A 12439-nucleotide genomic window follows, 5' to 3' on the forward strand; every position below is an offset into this window, starting at 1 on the left:
TAAAATTTTCAGTCGCCTTTCAGTTGATACAGCTTTTTTATAATTTCAGTGCACAGAATTTGTGTCTTATAGCTTCATTTAGTGATGCTGCACCTGTAAGAAAAAGCCCTGATAAGCATCAGTGTTTGTAAAAAGGAAATCCCCAGTCCGCTTCAGTTCTCCTGTTGCACTGAACACTTCCTCTAACTGAAAGCAGAAGCGCGGTAAAGTGATTCAAGACTCAAACACCAAAGCAAACACACGCACAGAGAGCATTGTGAAGTGACTGCGAGAGTACAATACAGTCAAAGAGATCACATGGTACCGAGGATTTGACTTTCTCCAGGTGGAAAAGAAAGTAGAAAGAACTGGTTCAGCAGGTAAACCGGCATGGGACGACTGCGCTTATGTGGATCTGTTTGCTAACACACTGAGGTGATGCAGTAAATATTTGAACAAATCAAACCGAAAATCTCCAGCCTACTCAAGATACGACTCGGAGAGAGAGTTTCTACTGCGGTAAGTCACCTTGAGCACAGTGTTATTGTGGCATGCTTTTATATCCATAGTGCTTGCTTACACCTGTTAACCGTCAAAGGCTGTCGTAGCTTACGAAGTGTTTAAAAGTGATCAACAGGAAATAATAAGAAATTGTGGTGCTTGTATGAAGATTCACAGAAAAACTCTTGAATTGTTTAACTTCGGCCACTTTTATGTTGATGTTTATAATATGCAGTTTTATATTAAATTATAGTCTTTGTAATTATTTGTGTACACACATTATCAATCTGTTTTTATCTGAGAAAATAATGTGATAAATGACAATTAATGAAATATCACATGCAAAGTGTAATATTTCCCTTTTTTATGAGTTGTTGTTGCTCTTATGAAGAAACAGTCCGTTGGAAGACTTGAGTTACAGGAAAATCTGGTAGTCATAGTCAAAGCTGTTGATGCAACATATTCATAAAAACATTTTACACACTAAACACTCTCAAAATATTGCTGTTCTGAGTTTCCTGTATAGAGAACAGTGAAAACTAAATAACTTCCTCAAATCATAACACATTAGTGCTGAAAAGTACTGGAACTTCACTGTGTATTAGTGGACACTGTAAGTTACACAACTATGTAGGATATCAGAATATATCGATTTTTTTAACACAATCCTTGCTACCGCCATATATAAAAGCTTGTTCTTTGGCAATATTCAAATTAGGAGAAAATGATAAATAAATAGAGACACGAACTTGAGTCATACATTGTTATAGTGCCCTCTAGTGGTTTGAGACAGCTTTGGTCATTTTAGTCTCTGAAAGAAAAAGAAAATAAATTTGTAAAGGAACGTACTGGACTTGCCATTTTATAACGCGTACTACAAGCAAAATGACAAATGGGTGACCAAACGAAAATTGGGTCAAATAGCAAGTACTGTTTTATAATTTTCTACGTCAGGGGTGCCCAAACTCTGCCCTAGAGGGCCGGTATCCTGCAGATTTTAGCTCCAACTTGCCTCAAAACACCTGCACGGATGTTTCTAGAAAGCCTAGTAAGAATTTGATTAGCTAGCTCAGGTATGTCTGATTGGAGTTGGAACTAAACTTTGCAGGACACTGGCACCTCCAAGATCGTGTTTGGGCACCCCTGATCTACCAGGGTCAATTTTAAGACTTTTAAAGACCCTTATGAATGAAATTTTAGACTTAAACAAGGCGAAACGCTAAGGATTTTTTTCTAATGGCCCAGTTAAAACATAAAAAAAAAAACTTTAAAAACTAATTTTGCAAGGAAGATAATTAAACCATATAGCGTTGAAAATAGAGTTGGCAAATAGAGTTAATAAATAAGAGTTAATAAATAACCTTTTAGTAAAACTTTTATTGAGATGGAATGTTAGTGATTGGATGATTGTTGGTTTGATTGAGTAGTTTGACATGGACATAGGACAATTAAGACCTGTTAAAAAATATTTAAGACCGACAACACAATATTTCAGTGAATTGAAGACTTTTTAAGGCCTAAAACTTTGCTTTTGAAATTTAAGACCCCGCGGACACCCTGTCTACATTATATAAGCTGCTTTGACACAATCTAAATGGCAAAAAGCGCTATAGAAATAAAGATGAATTGAATTGTTAAAAGCAGTACTCTCCACAATAGTGCATAAAACACGATGAATACTACCTGCTTTAGTCCTTGCCATGTAGAACAACAGCGCTCTTGTACAGAAAGGAGAAACTGTCTTTAAATAATGACCTGCTTTAAGGTGAGGCTGTGTATCGTTCACGTGTTCATGCTTGTCGGCTGACTGAGGTTGTCCGCTCTGCTGAGCTCTACAGAGCACTCCTCAGATTTCAGCTCAGCTAATAATGCTTCACAGTTCACTCCTTTAGTCAGTACATTTCTGCACATTCATGCATTTTAAAAGATCGCTTAAAAATACTGCGCTCGTGGCTTCTTCAAACGTGACGTTTGTGCGCATGCTCTGAAGAAGAAAATATTTTGACAGAGATTTAAAGCTGGGGTGCCCAAACTTTTTGCTATGAAGGGCCAAATACCAAACTTGATTGAGAGCCGTGGGCCGAAGGTAAATATATCAAGCTGTATAACAAAGTTGCCATGGATAATGTCCTCATTTATTTCAAAATTAGTAAAAAACATGACTTTGCTTTGATTTGCTCAATGAGGATTTCTGAGTTGTGGTGTATCCGTTGAGCAACAGGATGTTCATTACAAATTATAATAATTTACAACATATAATTGAAACAATCAAAGTTTTTTGTAGCTTAAAATAAAACAAATAAATTAAACAAACAAAATTTAAATTATGTTAAATTAGAAATGGCAATGTGTATTAAAGGTATTAACCCCAACCCTCCCACAATTCTCCCTCTCTTCTCTGATGGGATGGCGGGCCAAATCAAAGCTTACCATGGGCCAACTTTGATTTAAATTGGTTTAAAACTTTGATTTAAAGTAACCCATAAATATCATGATTGGCCGTGAGGGGTGGGGGAATGCGACTAACTTCTTATTTTCTGTAAAATATGTCACATATTGCTACCTGTTCAGATATTTTGGAAGCAGGCCTTACTTCATTAAATATGGTGCTGTTTCAATATTACTTCAAGAAGCTTCCAACAATGTCCTTCAAATATGTTGAGGTTTTTAATTGCTATAATGTCACTAACGGCAACGCAGTGGCGCAGTAGGTAGTGCTGTTGCCTCACAGCAAGAAGGTCGCTGGTTCGAGCCTCGGCTGGGTCAGTTGGCGTTTCTGTGTGGAGTTTGCATGTTCTACCTGCGTTCGCGTGGGTTTCCTCCGGGTGCTCCGGTTTCCCCCACAGTCCAAAGACATGTGGTACAGGTGAATTGGGTATGCTAAATTGTCTGTTGTGAATGAGTGTGCGTGGATGTTTCCCAGAGATGGGTTGCAGCTTTAAATTAAATGTTACAACCTCTTTGATGTTAGTCTAGGGTAAAAGTAATAACATTTAAACGGTGTGGTATTTTCACTTGTGTTAGGTTCAAGCGACGAGACAAACAACAAACTGCCAACAAAAGTGATTTAATATACAAAGAAAGTGAAACCAGAATGCCCAAATATATTTACAAAAATAAGAAATATTTACAATAATAAAGTAGCAAATGAAACAAAGTATCAAACAAAATTTGGTCAACTCAAGAGTAAGGGGACGCTATGGGCATCCGCTATGTAAAACAAATGCTGGATAAGTTGGTGGTTCATTCTGCTGTCCCTTAAGGGACTTAAGCCGACAAGAAAGTGAATGAATAATGTCATTAAAATTTAGGATTTCCTTTGTGCTCTTGAAAAGGTTTGAACTTGAACAGACTATTGCCAATAGCAGGGATGGGCAGTGTTTGTGATACACGTATTTCAAATATTCATTCATTTTCGGCTTAGTCCCTTTATTAATCTGAGGTCACCAGAGCGGAATTAACCAGCACGTTTTACGCAGCGGATGCCCTTCCAGCTGCAACCCATCGTTGGGAAACATCCATACAATCTCATTCACATACATAGGGACAGTTTAGCTTACCCAATTCACCTATACCAGATGTTTTTGGATTTGTGGGGGAAATCGGAGCACCCGGAGGAAACCCACGTGAACACAGGGAGAACATGCAAACTCTGACCTAGCCGAGGCTCAAACCAGCGACCTTCTTGCTGTGAGGCGATTGTGCTACCCACTGCGCCACTGTGACACTCTTATTTCAAATATGTATTTTAAATACAAGAATAGTATTTTGTCATTTGTTTTTGATAAGTTTGATGAATATAGCTTAATTTTATATCAAGATATTTTAGTGTCTTGTAGTTTCAAAAAAACTGTCAAACACTTTGCAAGAAGTCTGCAGTACATGATGACATCTTACAAATGAGGCCTCTGATTGGTGCTTTCTCAGTTATTTGCCTAAGCTTGAGATCAGATCAAAAAACTGATTTATTTTTAAGAAGGTGGTCAGTGATTGGAGTATGGATGTAAATTCTTAAAGAAAGTAACAGACAAATAATGAGGATATATTCAGGAGCAAGTCAACAATCATTAAAATAGTATACTGAGCAATGCTAAGACCATAAATATATAATGGCAATATAGTGTACAATTCAGCACCCTTGCTTAAGAAATGAGATGGAATAAAATATCAGTCCTGAAGAACAAGATGAGGAGCTTCAGAACATGATCATTCTCAGTGTCGGTGCTGCAGGTGGAATTGCAAAGAAACTTTAGAAATATAAAACAACACCTAAATATGGTGTACTGGAGTTTTTAAGATGGTAAACTGAGACTCTTCCAGGTAAAGAACTAAAAGAATATTGGGAGAATAAGTATGCTGTACAAATAATGGATTAATTGTAGTTTGTAACTCAAAGAGACACACAAGTTGTTTGGGTTACATGTCCAACTCACTAACCATTAGGCCACAACTTTCCCATATAGATCAACAAAGTGGCAGAGAAAAGTTGTATCAAACATTGTTTACTTCCCTTAGTCAATTTAATGGTAAAGGGATTGATCCAATAGGCCTATTGATGGAAGGTTTGCAAAAAAATTTCATTCTCCATAAAAGTTTGTTGCCATTAGAAATATTTGCTTTATCAAGAATCTAAATACATGACATTCGGATATAGCAAACTTTGTTACTGCAAAACTGTACGATTGTTTCTTATATGTATCATAATATGAGGTATTTTGCAGATTGCAACAAAGGATAGGCAAGTAATTTGCCTTTCCAATTGTCAAAACACTTTACTTAGAACAGTTACGTATAGCCTTAAATGTTACATGAAATAAAAAAGCCTCTTCAAATCCATTATGGAAGTGAACATAGAGGGGGCAGAGTGAATGTGTAGTGGGAGGTTATTTCATAGCTTTAGGGCCAGCTGTTGAAAGGCCTGATGGGAATGCAGTACCTGGAGCAACATGTTGTCAGCAGATCTCAAGATCTTGACTAAAAAGGCCCAAGACCATTTAAGAAAAATTAACTACTACTAGGACCTTGAAACCTATCCAAAAGCTAACCGGTAACCAAAGCAAAGAAGTTAAAATTAGGTTAATTCTAAACCTCTTTCTTCTACCCTTCAGTAGTCCTGCATCTTAATTACTATAATATCACTAACATTTTGGGATTTCTTTGTGCTCTTGAAATGGTTTAAAATTGAACACAGATTATTGAAACATTTGCTTTAGCATGAATCTAAATACATGGCATTTGGATATAGCAGACTTTGTTACTTCAATACACCAATCATTTGTAACATAATAGCAAATAATTTGGTGATTGCCACAAAATATAGGCCTACAAGTAATTTGCCTTTCCACCTGTCACACTTTACTGAGCTTTAACTTATAGTCTTTAATGTTTCATGAAATAAAAAAGCCTCTTCAAATCCATTATGGAAGTGAACATGGAGGGGGCAGAATGAATGCAAAGTGGAAGGTTATTCCATAGCTATAGGGCCAGCTGTTGAAAGGCCTGATGGAAATGCAGTACCTGGAGCAACATTTTGTCAGCAGATCTCACAGACCTCAAGATCTGACAAATAGGCTACCAAAGACCCAAGACCATTTATTAAAACTTAACTATTACTAGAGCCTTGCAACCTATCTGATACCTGACCGGTAACCAAAGCAAAGAATTTAAAATTAGGGTAATACACCTTTTTTGTCTGGGAGAGCCAGTAGTCCAATCTGTATATTACATGAAATCATGATTGTCTCCAAATTTCTAGAAGTGAGCAATGTTTTGATCTTGGTTATTAACCTTAAATAGTAAAAGCTAGTCTTCACGGCAGAATTAACTAGTGAGGGTTAAAACTAACTCCAGAAAAGCACCACAACCTCATTTAAAGATATAATTTGTAAAAAATTTACTCTGTAAAAAATGCTGGGATCCACAAAATTACCTTATGTTGTTTCAACATAAATCAATTAAGGGGAGTGGCACGGTCGCTCAGTCATTAGCACTGGTGCCTCACAGCAAGAAGGTTGCTGGATTGAGTCCCGACTGGGCCAGTTGGCATTTTATTGTGGAGTTTGCATGTTCTCCCTGTGTTGGCGTGGGTTTCCTCTGGGTGCTCCGGTTTCCCCCACAGTCAAAGACATTCGCTATAGGTGAATTAGGTCAACAAAATTGGCCATAGTGTTTGTGCAAATGTGAAAGTGTATGGGTGTTTCCCAGTACTAGGTTGCAGCTGGAAGGGCATCTGCTGCATAAAACATATGCTGGAATAGTTGGTGGTTCATTCCATTGTGGCAGCTCCTTATAAATAAGGGACTAAGCCAAAGGAAAATGAATGAATGAAATCAATAAAGTTAACTTGTTTTACAAATAGGGCTGTCAAAATTACGCACGTGATTAATTTGAAGTATTTAACGCGTTAAAAAAAATAACACAAATAACGCAGTTGCAGGGTTTTTTTTATTTCCTGTTGTGGCCGACTTGTGTTTAATGTGCAAAGAAATTTGGATAAGACCAAGGAAGCGCTTTTAGAAGGAAAGTTTCAATAGAAAACAATTCATGTCGCATCACCAGACTATCCTGCATTTTCTCCAGAGATTTCTTCAGAGTTTACTCTCATTCAGCTTATTTTCATTCAGGATGTTTTAAAGGAATTTGATATTGCATGGCCGACAGAAAAAAACCCCTCCGCATTTCAGGACTCGGGTGGTCCTTTAAGGTAATCAAAAATCGCTGCTTACATGATAGACTCTTAATCAGTACTATCTTAATCATAAAAGTGGAGTATTGATGTCCATGTAAATGTACTCAGTGAAAGTGCCAGATGATGTCGCAAGCTGTCAAAGACAGCCCATTTCTCTGCCTTCAATCTCTGCCTTCTCTGCTTTCAATGAGTCCTCAAATGTTTCATTAAGTTTGACGTGTTTCCCTCCTTACACGCAACTTTTGTAAAGCGTCTGCTTGACGTTGCTGTGTCAGAATCCTTGAGTGTAAAATAGAGTCATACTTTAAAACACTTAGTTTAAGCCAATTTGATGAACGCGAGCGTGCGTGTTGATGAATCTGAAGGGATACCTCGCTCGATCCCTCATGTGTGTTTGTTTGTAGTCCACTTAATCCAACATGGAAATCATTTTTGTTTGTGATTGGCATTTATTGTTTTGAAATTCAAATGGCACTTACATGCCTGTGTTTTTATTTCTGTAATAAATATGGCGTTTTGTGATTAATCATGATTAATTACGTTCATTACGTTTCGTAATTAATCATGATTAATTCCAAAAAAAGTGTGATTAATTAGTTAATATTTTTAATCAGCCCTATTTACAAATCAAAGGAGACTGAACATAAAACAATTAAGTTGTCCCAAAAAAGACTCAAGAATTATGTTGATTCAGCTCATTTTATATAAGTAGTTTGAACGTGCTCTCCCTTCAATTGTGCCAAACCTGTATGAGTTTCTTCTGTTGAGCACTAAAGAATATTGAAGAACACTTGTAACCAAACAGCTAATTGTTTCACTGAATACAACAAAAAAGTCAATGGTGACCATAAACTGTTTGCATACAACAACCTTCTTTTGTTCTCAGCAGAATAAAGACTATTAAACCGGTGAGTAAATGTTGATAGAATTTCCATTTTTAGGTGAACTGTCCCTTCTTCTAAATGCATGTTATTCCAGCAAGCAGTTTACAGTCAGAGTGTGTTTTTGGTGTGTAAGACATGCAGGAACATCTGTTTCCTAAGCCTTCTTTTAAAGAGAAATGCATTCCTCTGAGCTACTGAGTCAATATTACCTTTAAAAGACGATTTGAAAGTATATTTTGAGATAAAGACTGCTCTGAGGTCATCACTGAATTGGGATTTATCTTTTAAATAGACTGAACAAAGGGATGAATTGTGGTTTGAGATCAGTGTTAATGAGCTGTTGGATAAAAAAACAGCTGTTCAGCAAGATTTCATCTATTGGCCAACCACACTGGCCACATGATGAATGGCCTTTAATTTTGAGTAATGAGAGAGCGAGAAAGAGTGGGTGAGTGAATGGTGGAGTTAGAGAGATTGATTGATGTTTGGAGGAGGAGTGGAAGAGGAGGACAGATTCCCCTTTTCCCAAGCAGTCAGACAGTGTATCCAGTTCAGAGCCATAAACGATAAGAGTTCATGACACCTTTCAAGGGCACCTATTATGCAAAAATCACTTTTATAAGGGGTTTAAACATAGTTGTGTGGCCACAGTCTGTGAATATAACCAGCTTCTAATGGTAAAAAAAAATATTAATTGTATTTTTTTAATCACACTTGAAAAAAACAGCCTGCAGAAACACTTTGATTGACATTCTCTCTTTGTACGTGTCATCAGAGCGGGAAACCCCTGCCCATTAGTGACAATCTCTCCCTTGTTAGCATAGGACATTAGTCTTGTTTTTGAATCCGCCATTATGCTGACACTATATGCTCCGCCCTTTTTTTCAACTCACCAAAATAGTACAATAAGGATCAAAGCCTAATGCTGTGTTCACACCAGACATGGATGAAGCGTCAAATGCGAGTGATTTACATGTTAAGTCAATCTCAAACAGACATCCTGCGGTATGATTTCTGCGAATGAGGTGGCTCGAATGAAGCAATTTGCACTAATTAAGTGGCGCAAGTTGAGCGTTTTGCTTGATTGACAAGCTTAAAGTGCGAATTACCAGATCGCTGGAGTTTTTAAATCTGAACTGCAGCGGACATTCATGCTGTGTTAACCAATCAGGAGCTTGCTCTTGTAGGGCCGTGATTATGACCTTGTGCCTGTTGTTGGTGTCCAGGTCATCAAACTGAGCTGGGTTCAGTCTAAAGCATCGCTGAAAGCTTCCATCATCCAGGTATAGTTTCTGGAGGAGTTGATGAACTCACAGAGCTGGGTGTACATCTGAAAGGATCTAATGGACTCAAATATACACTGTTTTTCAGCATTCCTAAAGCACATAATCATGTTAGCCATTTAGCAATGAAGCTAAAGTCACCGGGCAGACAGAAGCCCTGCCCATGACGCCAATCCGCAAATTAACTTCACACGCAAATTAAGCGAATTTGATGCGAGAATGAAGCGAGTAAACTTAAAATATGAGTATTTTTAGCTGAAACTTCACATGCACATTTGACATCTTGTAATGCAACCCCTTTAATGCAAAACACTGCTGGTGAATAGGGTTTAAAAGTAATAGTCATCATGATACTTCCCTATAGCTGATTGATTGCATTAAGAATTGCATTTTTTGTATAACTAGTTCGAAAGACCCACCCCCCACTGATAAAAGGTCCAGTATGGTCCCAAACATGAGCTCATTTGACATATTTTTACTGCTATGCTATCATAAAATGTGAAAATAACCCATCGAAGAAAGCTTTCAATGAATCTAAACAGTTATTTTTCATGTGTCCAACATCCACCTGTGCAAGAAAACATACAATATGATGAAAGGGAAGTCATCTTTCACTACAAGTAGCCCTTTTATTCTGAATCTTGGACCTTAATCTTGAAAGAAAATAATACCAATAAAAAGCTTTGCAGCAAAAAAGCGGACCATGTTAAAGTAATTTTTAATACTAATTAGGCTATTTTTGTTATCCATGAACTTTCAAAAAGTTAAGCTCTACTTTATTAATATTATTATTGTTTTAATTTTTTATTATTCAGAAGGCCACGTTCTGACTGAGGAAAGTTGAATCAGCTAGCCAGTTTGTTATTTTCCCAATAAAATACAATAGGCTATCGTTTTTTTTTTTTTTCATTTAAAACTTTAACTCCTTTTTTTCTGATAATATCATATGATAAAGTTGTATTTAAAAATAACTATTTGTTCATATTTCTTCATTCTATATGTTTAGCAAATGTTTGGTACCTCAAAAAATGTGGTTATGATGACCATCCAACAAGCTAGTCCAGCTAAAAAACAGTGCTTAAAATGTCACTAAAATGCAGAATTTAAACTCATCATTAAATACAAGGCGAATAACTGCAAAAAGATCAAATTTTTGAGAAAAAAGAACCACCCCTTTCACCAGGCTGGCTACGGGCCAGTATTCTCTCAAAAAAATCCCTATTAGCCATTTAGCAACGAAGCTAGAGTCACCGGGCAGACAGCCCTGCCCATGACGCCAATCCACGTCTATTGTGAAGTAAATTCCACACGCGAATGAAGCAAGTAACCTCAAAATGTTCACGTGTCTATTTACTCGCGAATAGCACCACGTCTGGTGTGAACACAGCATAAAAGACAATTTCAAAGTGTTTTTTTAAAAAAATTTGGAAGGTATTTTGAGCTGAAACTTCACATGCACAGTTTACATCTTGTAAAAAGGGGCATAATAGTGTAGGACTCCTTTAATGCAAAACACTGCAGGTAAATAGGGTTCAAAAGTCATCATGATACTTTCCTATAGCTGGTTGATTACATTTAAGAATTGTCAAAGTTTTTGTGTGATTCTAAGTGCTATTGAAGTTAATATTTATGGCTCAGTGCAAGAGAAAAACTCATAAAAAAGGATTATAATAGAAATCTACAGACACAAATTGATAAAATGCAAAAAAGCAACACTTAAAGGGGCAGTGAATTTAAAATAACATTTTTTAGATGTTAGTTAGTATCAGTATGTTAGTCTTCAAAGATATCTATGAGCTAGTGTGGTACAAAACAGTGACAAAATTTGCGCTTAGAAGATATAAAACAGATATAAGCATGTAAGCTTGTAGTTTGTCACTTCCATATTTCATTTTCTCAATAAATCTTGACCCATCAAATGCTCTGTACTATCAGACATGCCCCGCCCCCTTCAAGACCCTCCTCATTTGTTTTTCATTTGATGCGCTTGAGCTGGACCACTCTCATTAGCACAGCTGTGATAAAGCAAAACGCTATTGGTTGATTTTCTTAAGGGGAGGAGCTACTCTATGTCCCGCCCTCTCTTCATTTTTCAGTTGATATTACATCAAACATCCAATAAAAGATGCACATTTCAAAGTACTTCAGGGGATCTTTAAATGGATAGTGCACCCAAGACAGCAACATAAACAGCAAGGGTCCCGAAACGTTCAAAGTAAAAAAAAAAGAACCCAAAATCGACTCACTTCTTTCTCACGATCAAGTGGTTTCATTCTTCTGTTGAACACGAAAGAAGATATTTTGTAGAATGTTGAAAAATGGAAACCATTGACTTCCATAGTAGGAAGAATAATAATATGGAAGTCAATGGTTACAGGTTTCCAGCTTTCTTCAAAGTATCATCTAGTGAAGAAAGTCAAACTGGATTGGAACACATAAATGATGGCAGAATTTTCAGTTTTAGGGTGAACTACCCCTTTAAGTGTGTGTTGGATGTTTTCTTCTTTTTACACTGAAAATATATTGTGTTTGTGTCTCACCTTAAGTGATCAGACTTTTTTATTTTGCCATTAAGATTATTTTAACAGTGTCTTACAAGTTTTTAAATCTACACTTAAATTGTGGCACCCAACAGCATGCAGCCCCTATCTGGATCTGAAATAAGATCCAGATCAACATCTATGCTAGGTTGGAATAATGGCCACATGCAAGAGTTATGAAGTGCATCCTCAAAATATTCCCACATTACTGCTGAGACGAAGTCACTGGGGCAACAGGAAGACCTACTGCTGACCTGAGGTCATCCTGTGGGGAATACAGTACGCTATAAAAAGACCCAGAGTATACTCATGACCACGTCTTTCACGAAAACATGGCAATAAACGTATGGGAGAGGATGGAGATTCTTCTTTTAAATAAACATTAGCTTTACCAGAACTCTATACAAAGCTAAATGAATGATTAATAAGAGTTATGTAACACATATTATTAAGAATAATAATAATCATACAGTGAAAATGCAAACAAAAATGTTATGGTAAATTATTATTATATCAATATTAAAATATCTACTACTTTTCAAAAGTGGAGTAAAATCACACAAT

At 36.7% G+C, this 12439-nt stretch overlaps 1 protein-coding gene across 1 annotated transcript in view; it reads left to right on the plus strand.

Moving 5' to 3' along the window:
- The first annotated feature begins 219 nt into the window (after positions 1 to 219).
- The window catches only part of dennd2da (DENN/MADD domain containing 2Da), a 44275-nt gene continuing 32055 nt past the window's right edge, over positions 220 to 12439 (plus strand). Inside the window, exon 1 of the mRNA XM_056463974.1 lies at positions 220 to 498. The gene's annotated coding sequence lies outside the window, so the exon portion shown is untranslated. The remainder of the gene's footprint in view (positions 499 to 12439) is intronic.

The sequence above is a fragment of the Danio aesculapii genome, chromosome 8 (assembly GCF_903798145.1).
Source record: "Danio aesculapii chromosome 8, fDanAes4.1, whole genome shotgun sequence".
NCBI lineage: Eukaryota > Metazoa > Chordata > Actinopteri > Cypriniformes > Danionidae > Danio > Danio aesculapii.